The 8,539-nt window shown below is 43.7% G+C and overlaps 1 long non-coding RNA gene across 1 annotated transcript; it reads right to left on the reverse strand.

The window, feature by feature from the left end:
* Positions 1–160: 160 nt before the first annotated feature.
* LOC142653076 (uncharacterized) lies at positions 161–4,362 on the reverse strand. The gene is made up of 3 exons (XR_012848041.1): positions 4,299–4,362; positions 2,408–2,491; positions 161–388 (listed from the first exon to the last, which is right to left on the reverse strand). It is a non-coding gene; the product is annotated as an uncharacterized LOC142653076 (long non-coding RNA).
* Between the last annotated feature and the right edge of the window lie 4,177 nt (positions 4,363–8,539).

Genomic DNA, 8,539 nt, shown 5'->3' on the forward strand with positions numbered 1-8,539 from the left:
AAAATCTATAAAGGGTGTGAATACTTTTTATAGGACCTGTGTTGTGACCTCTTACCTGGTAAACCTTCATTCCATAATTAAGGGCAGGTAATGATTGACCGCAGGCAGGTAACTTCCGCAAACATCGACAAGAAGGCACAATGGTAAAGAAACCGAGGTGGATTTATTTTTTAAAAAAAGTCAAGAGAAAAGTCGCACATATTAAAAAAACAAAACAAAAAAAAAACAGCTAATCCTTCAAACACCGCTATGTGGGGATGTCAGTTGTGAAATATATTATTATATCATCAGACACATCCATACAATATTGAATCTATGTATATACAATTCCAGGGTCTCTACAGCTCGGTCTTCAGGAGTATTAGAGCTTTCTTCATGTTCTCGTACACTAGAAGCAAAAAAAGCGAGAAAAACCATGAAACATTAAAATAATGAATGATAGACAGTAAGTGCCTGTATCCTGGGACGTGTCATTCTTCACCCAAATGTATTTTGTGAGCCCTAATTGTGGGGCTGTATATTTGCCGCGCTCATGAGTTTAACCCTTTACGTGACAAAGGTCTTAAAGGGTAACTACCTGAGCGCTTCTGCCGCTTTGATTCAGCGATCGATGGGAGTCTCAGTGCTTGGACTGTCACCGATCATGTCAAAAGTAAAAAAAAAAAAAAGTTTAGATACACTTAAAAGTGAACGTCCACCCTTTAATCTAAATAGGTCCAAGATTCTGTGCTGATTCCATATGATACCTTTATAGTGATCAGAGCTTTGTTTTTCTGATACAGAGCTCCAAATCCCCTGTATAGACCTAGAATTCAAGGATAAAATTCTGTGTTCCTGCAGCCACCACTAGGGGGAGCTTACTGCATACTGTCTACATTGAACTCTATAATAAAACGATACTGTAAGAACCCCCAGGACATAATTCCTAAAATATAAAAAGTATATCAACTTTGTTCTCTCTCCACAGCAATGCGGTCCCTGGGCCAAAGCCTCAAGGGCCACGCCGTAGGGACCCATGTTTGCGTATATACTTACGCACAGTCTATGGACCCTGAGCACATATATAATATTTATAGGTTTTATAAAAAAATAAAGTTCTGCACCTTTTACAATATAGTTTGTTTCAATTCATTATTTCAAGATCTCTGCTGGTCTTCAGTGAATGTAAACGTTCTGGTTTACATCTAGAGGCTGAAACTTGTGCACACCTAAAACTTCTCCCCCCTGAGGGTACAATACCCACTACTAACCCTTCTGGTCCCGGCAGGGAAATGAAGATGATGGTTGCGACTTGGGAGGCAATGCTGGAGAGCAGATTGTGAGCAGGTAAATATTAAAAACTTATTATTCTAAAGGGACCAATGGGGAACAGTAAGGGGGTATATACTTTTATAGTAATTTATGTATATATCAGAGAATTATATATAGAAGAATAGGATTCTATTTTCTCTTCTCTGGCAAAAAGAGGCTGCCTGCAATCTCACTTTATTCCTCTAGGTGGTGCATTTTTAGATTTAAATAAATAACTTAAAATTCTGAATTAACCGCAGATTTGCGGGTGAAGTGCGGCCGCAAAAACACGCTCGTGTGCATGGGGCCTCAAATTTTATATTAAAGTGGATGATGCATAGAATAGAAAATGGGCGTCCTGGGTGGGAAGGGTGTGTAATGTTCTGTCAATGGCGATTCAAATATTGCACCCCACAAAAGAACAGAGCGAAAGAAACACAAAAAACAGACACGTTATTAGCCAAGACATTTGTTTTTGGTCCAGGCCCCATGCACAAGACAGTGTTTTCATATATCCTGAAATACTGTCCGTACATGCGGATCCGTAGGCATGCGCATTTCATCCGTGTATACGGAAGGGTGTCCGTAACTATGGGCCGTATTGCATCCGTATATGTATTGACTTCTATGGAGAGTCCGTGCCGTAATTACTGACAAGAATAGGACGGGTTCTGTAATTTTTTTTCAGCACGGACACCCATCCGTAAAAATACAGAAAGGCGTCCGTGGCCAATAGAAATGAATGGGTCCGTAATTACTAATGAAAAATACTGTCATGTGCATGGAGCCTAACTAATCATATAATTTGTCCATCTATACTTAAGGATTTCTTAGAAGCAGAACAAGGTCCCAAATTCTGTACTGAAATTCCATAATATATTTATAGGGCCATAGATGTATATGATATTCTGCATGCCTGAAGCCACCACTAGGGGGAGCTCACTGTATACATATTTGAAACTGGCTGTGTAAGTCCATATATAATGAGCTCCCCCTAGTGGCAATTGTAGGTGTAAATAATTTCTCTCTAGTTCCGAGTGGCTACTGAAAAAGGGGAGGGGATTCCAGGTCCTAGTAGAGCATCCTTGAATTGGTCAACGGTGGAATCGCTACTTACGCAGATCAATATCGTCCGGCTCGTACGTGTAACGGTGGTTAGAATATTTCCCGGGAATGTCTGCTCTGACTACAAGGGAGGGATCTGTGGAAGAGAAAAAAAAATGCCTTTGAGATTTCTTTAATCCAACATCCGATAATCCAGAAAGTCAGATGAAAACAAAACTATGGTGACGGATTTTAGGATATGTTCACACGCCAAACAAAAAACGGCTCTAAAATATGGAGCTGTTTTCAAGGGAAAACCGCCTCTGATTTTCAGCCGTTTTTTAAACCGCAAGTGGTTTTTGCGGCAGTTTTTGGAGCGTTTTTTCTATTGAGACAATGAAAAACGGCTCCAAAAACGGCTCAAGTAGTGACATGCACTTCTTTTTCCGCAGCCGTTTTTTTCCGCGGCAGTTTATACAAACGGCCGCGTAAAAGAACGCCCCATGGGAACGAAACGCAGTTTTTTTCCATTGAAATCAATGGGCAGATGTTTGGAGGCGTTCAGCCTCAGTATTTTTAGCCGTTTTTTGGAGAATTTACGGCCTGAAAAATGGCTGAAAATAAGTGTGAACATAACCTTAACATTTCATTTTAGGATTTCCTTAAAGGCGATCTCTACTTTTTCAACCAAATCACAGGCATTTATTTTTTTACATTTCTTCTTTGCATCTAAAATAAGAAATTAAGTAATGCTGTAAATAGTCTTGATTAAAAATGTTACAATATTTTGTGTATGCAGCTCCTATGCAGACCTATGTGTCTCCATGGTTAGACTACAAGCCATCATTCTGCAGTCATGTGTTACTCCTTTCTATCTTCCCCCTCTTCTGTCTGTAGATCCTCACATGGCAGGATCAAAGGGAGTTGACTAACACATGAATGCAGGGTCTAACTAAAAAGAACTTGTAGTTTGTAACCATAGAGACACACAGGTCTGCATAGGAGCTGTATACACAAAGTCTGTAGTCGTGGAGGTCCAATTACAATAAGTCTTTACACCATCCGACGTAGGAAAAACTAACTGACCCATGCCCTGCATTATAGGAGATCAGATAAGCGGTTAGGAGTGTATTTGTCAACAAGTTTGCTGATTGTTTCCAATAACAGCAGAATAGTGAGTGCAGCTCTGGAGAATAATACTGTAACTCATGATCCATACAAGATAAGTAATGTATGTACACAGTGTCTCCACCTTCAGAATAGTGAGTGCAGCTCTGGAGTATAATACAGGATGTAACTCAGGATCAGTACAGGATAAGTAATGTAATGTATGTACACAGTGTCTCCACCAGCAGAATAGTGAGTGCACCAGCAGAATAGTGAGTTCAGCTCTGGAGTATAATACAGGATGTAACTCAGGATCAGTACAGGATAAGTAATGTAATGTGTGTACAGTGACTCCACCAGCAGAATAGTGAGTGCAGCTCTGGAGTATAATACAGGATGTAACTCAGGATCAGTACAGGATAAGTGATGTAATGTATGTACACAGTGACTCCACCAGCAGAATAGTGAGTGCAGCTCTGGAGTATAATACAGTATATAACTCAGTATCAGTACAGGATAAGTAATGTAATGTATGTACACAGTGACTGCACCAGCAGAATAGTGAGTGCAGCTCTGGAGTATAATACAGGATGTAACTCAGGATCAGTACAGGATAAGTAATGTAATGTATGTACACAATGACTCCACCAGCAGAATAGGGAGTGCTGCTCTGGAGTACAATATAGATGTCTGGGTAGTGGTTTAGGATAATAATTCCGCCCTGAGATGTTATTAGGTTACCGTGGTTTGTATATGGACAGATTACAGTAATCGTTATATATCAGGTGGGTGCTATGTATGCTATAATCGCCAAATATATACAGTGTAGGTTTACATGTTCCATACATTCAACTCACCAACAAATACGATCTTCGGCACATACTGTCCATCGAGAAGGAGGTTCTTATCTGTGGGGTCATACTGAAAGGCAAAAAAAATTAAATAAACTCACTTTTTTCCCCTTGAGGAGCGCAGTAACACTTTTCACCACTATAGGCGATGTACATTTTGCATACTTTGTTTTTTTTTTTTTTATTGCTTCAGTGCCTCTATATGTAAAGTTGCTTCATGTTTTATTTAAATCTGGATTTACACATCTTCTGCTGTTTGGCGTCTACAGCACCGATACAGGTCTATGTGTCTCCACGGTTACAGACTACAAACAAACCTTGTGTAGTCTGATCTTGCAGTTGTGTGTCACTTCCTTCTGTCTCTATAACCTAAAGTTAATAGAAAAGAGGAGGAAGCGGCAGCGTAAGGGTATGTTGAAACACAAGCTCAAAAACGTCTGAAAATACGGAAGCTATTTTGAAGGGAAAACAGCTCCTGATTTTCAGACGTTTTTTGAGCCACTCGCGATTTTCGCTGCGTTTTTTATGGCCGTTTTTGGAGCGGTTTTCAATAGAGTCTATGAAAAACGGCTCCAAAAACGTCCCAAGAAGTGTCCTGCACTGTTTTTCACTATTTTTTCCCCTTTGAAATCAATGGGCAGATGTTTGGAGGCGTTCTGCTTCCGATTTTTCGGCTGTTTTTCGGGCAATTACGGCCCAAGAAACGGCCGAAAATAGACCGTGTGAACATACCCTAACACATCAATGCAAGAGCAGACTACACAGCGGACTTTAACCCTTAAGACGCATAGCACTGCATAGGAGCTGTACACACAAAACGGTAGGAGACTTTTTTTAATCAAGACTACTTGCAAACTTGTTTAAATTTATTGTTTTAGAGTCAATGGAGTTATTTAAAAACAGGGTTGTGAAAGTATACACACCCCTCAGATATTTAGTTACAATTTTTAAAATTGTTCACGGTTCGGTGGGAAAAGCTTTCCCCTTAAATTTTTCAAGATCACAGGGCAGCGTGGGGGGGGGGGGTGAGGTCTCCCTTGTCTTGGTCTAACGGGCACAACTAAGGCCTTGTCCCATTCCCACAGTCCACCTGCTCTAACAAAAAGCATTGTAATCCGCAGCGGAGAACATGATCCTTATCTGTAGATTGTGGCCGCTTCTCAGGCCCATTATATGTTACAAAGTGACCAGATTACAATGTGCGCAGTGTCAGGACAGGAGGATTAACCCTATACAGGAGCCTCCTGATACTACAACCAAACGCCCGCTGACTCAGCTCAGCGCTAACTCCATGATGGGGATTGTAATCCATTCATTGAATTCTCAGTGTAATATTTTGTATTTCTTTTTTATTTTTGTACATTGTTTTATTTGTTTGTTTATTTATTTATTGAACTTTTTTGTCTTTTCCTTCCCACGTTCTGTTTGTCACAGGTTCTTTATTTTTACTATGACATGGCTGTATGAGGTCTTGTTGTTTGCAGGACAAGTTGTACTTTATTAGGGAATTCTAAGTTTGCGTTTAGTTTTTACAGATTTAAGATATTGTGAAAATATAGAAAAAATATATTTCACCCTAGTTTTTATAGTTTATGCCCTTAAATCATCTTAGTATTATAACTTTACTGTACAGATTATATTTAATATATCAGTATAGTTTTGTATCTTCCAATATTTAATAAAACCGCTTTATTCTAAAAAAAAAATGGTCTAATTTTTTTAAATTAATATTTCATTGATTTTACTTTTTTCACCGTTTAAATGAATTTTGTTTATTGATCTTTTTTTTTTTACTATATATTATCTATCACCCAGTATATGTTATATACACAGGCAGTTTGTAGAGCATCCATAGGTATACCCCAACCACTGGCCATAGTAACAGACAGCCCTAGGGTCATTCACAGGGGTTCCCTGAGATGCCTATAAATGGGCATCCCCTCTTTGTTTTACCCATTCTATGTGCGGTATAGAAGGGGTTAAACAACAGAGATTGGTTTCTCTGACCCTCGCAGTTAGAGCGGGAGAGCTGCTGTGATTGGCTCCCGTTCTTCCACTCCTGATCTCGTGGACACAGTTTCTGGGCCCACACAATTTCAGCGTTGCAATGGTTTGGCAATGGGCGGAAACTCACTCCCGCTGGCAACAAACTATTATGTGCGTTGTGCCAACCGGTAATTTTTATATTTTTGTTTTAAATCCTACGACAGGGTTTCCCGGCCGGGTGCCGGCCGTTCATAAATCGGCTGGCACCCGGCTGCATTAGGAATAATAGACCCCTAATGGGGCTATTCACACGACCGATTTTTTGACGGCCGGGAAAGCCGGGCGTCAAAAAATAGGACATGCTCTATTTTCGGCCGGATGCCCGGCCGCCCGTCTCCCATAGAAGTCTATGGGGCCGGGTAATACACGGCCATCACCGGAATGTGTCCCGAGTGATGGCCGGGTTTACCGTCGCTCGCGCACTCTCTCTTCTCCTCACAGTGCAGAGTGCATGTGAGGAGGAGGAGGAGGAGGAGGGTCTTTTAGTGCTCGCTGTAGGAGTCGGAATCCCCAATCCCCGGCCGGGGATTGGGGATTCCGCTACAGGAGAAGTGCGTGACTACACTGTCCATATATGGACACAGCGAAGTCACTCACTTCTGCAGCGGAATCCCCGACTCTATGGCCGGGGATGCCGCTACAGGAGAAGTGCGTGACTACACTGTCCATATATGGACACAGCGAAGTCACTCACTTCTGCAGCGGAATCCCCGACTCTATGGCCGGGGATGCCGCTACAGGAGAAGTGAGTGACTACACTGTCCATATATGGACACAGCGAAGTCACGCACTTCTGCAGCGGAATCCCCGACTCTATGGCCGGGGATGCCGCTACAGGAGAAGTGACTACACTGTCCATATATGGACACAGCGAAGTGACTCACTTCTGCAGCGAAATCCCCGACTCTATGGCCGGGGATTCCGCTACAGGAGAAGTGAGTGACTACACTGTCCATATATGGACACAGTGACGTCACTCACTTCTGAAGCGGAATTCCCGACCTGTGGCAGGGAATTCCTCTTCAGGAGAAGTCAGTGACTACACTATCCATATATGGACATTGAAGTCAGTGACTTCTCCTGGAAGGGGGGGATGGGTGCAACCTACAGGGGGCTGTGTGGCATCACCTACAGGGTGCTATGTGGCATCACCTACAGGGCACTGGGTGGCATCACCTACAGGGGGCTGGGTGGCATCACCTACAGGGGGCTGGGTGGCATCGCTTACAAGTGGCAGGGTGGCATCGCCTACAGGGGGCAGGGTGGCATCACCTACAGGGGGCAGGGTGGCATCACTTATGGGGGGGCAGGGTGGCATCACCTACAGGGGACTGTGTGGCATCGCCTACAGGGGGCTGTGTGGCATCGCCTACAGGGGGCTGTGAGGCATCGCCTACAGGGGGCTGTGTGGCATCGCCTACAGGGGGCTGTGTGGCATCGCCTACCAGGGGGGCTATGGCATTATCTACAAAGGGCTTCTCCTGGAAGGGGGGGATGGGTGCAAACTACAGGGGGCTGTGTGGCATCACCTACAGGGGGCTATGTGGCATCACCTACAGGGCACTGGGTGGCATCACCTACAGGGGGCTGGGTGGCATCACCTACAGGGGGCTGGGTGGCATCACCTACAGGGGGCTGGGTGGCATCGCCTACAGGGGGCTGGGTGGCATCGCCTACAGGGGGCAGGGTGGCATCACTTACGGGGGGCAGGGTGGCATCACCTACAGGGGACTTGGTGGCATCGCCTACAGGGGGCTGTGTGGCATCGCCTACAGGGGGCTGTGTGGCATCGCCTACAGGGGGCTGTGTGGCATCGCCTACAGGGGGCTGTGTGGCATCGCCTACCAGGGGGGCTATGGCATTATCTACAAAGGGCTGTGTGTGGCAACAAATTTAAATGAAATTCATCCGATTTTAAAACGGACAGGGAAAAAAACGGATGCAAATCGGGTCCAAATCGGCCGGCAAAAATGGCAACTCGGCCCGGAACGGAATCGGAACGGATGCAAACCGGCCGGGAAAATCTGCCAAAAACGGACGATTTTCCCGGCCGACACTCGGACCCTGTCGTGTGAATGAGGCCTAATTTTAGATTTAATATTTATGCTTTTTTTGTTGATCTATAGATAGATTAAATCTAACATCCACAAAATTCTGGACGTTAATGGCCAGTCATTGTAAGCGATATTTTTTTCCTCATG

This window comes from Rhinoderma darwinii, chromosome 5 (genome assembly GCF_050947455.1).
Source record: "Rhinoderma darwinii isolate aRhiDar2 chromosome 5, aRhiDar2.hap1, whole genome shotgun sequence".
Taxonomy (NCBI): Eukaryota; Metazoa; Chordata; class Amphibia; order Anura; family Rhinodermatidae; genus Rhinoderma; species Rhinoderma darwinii.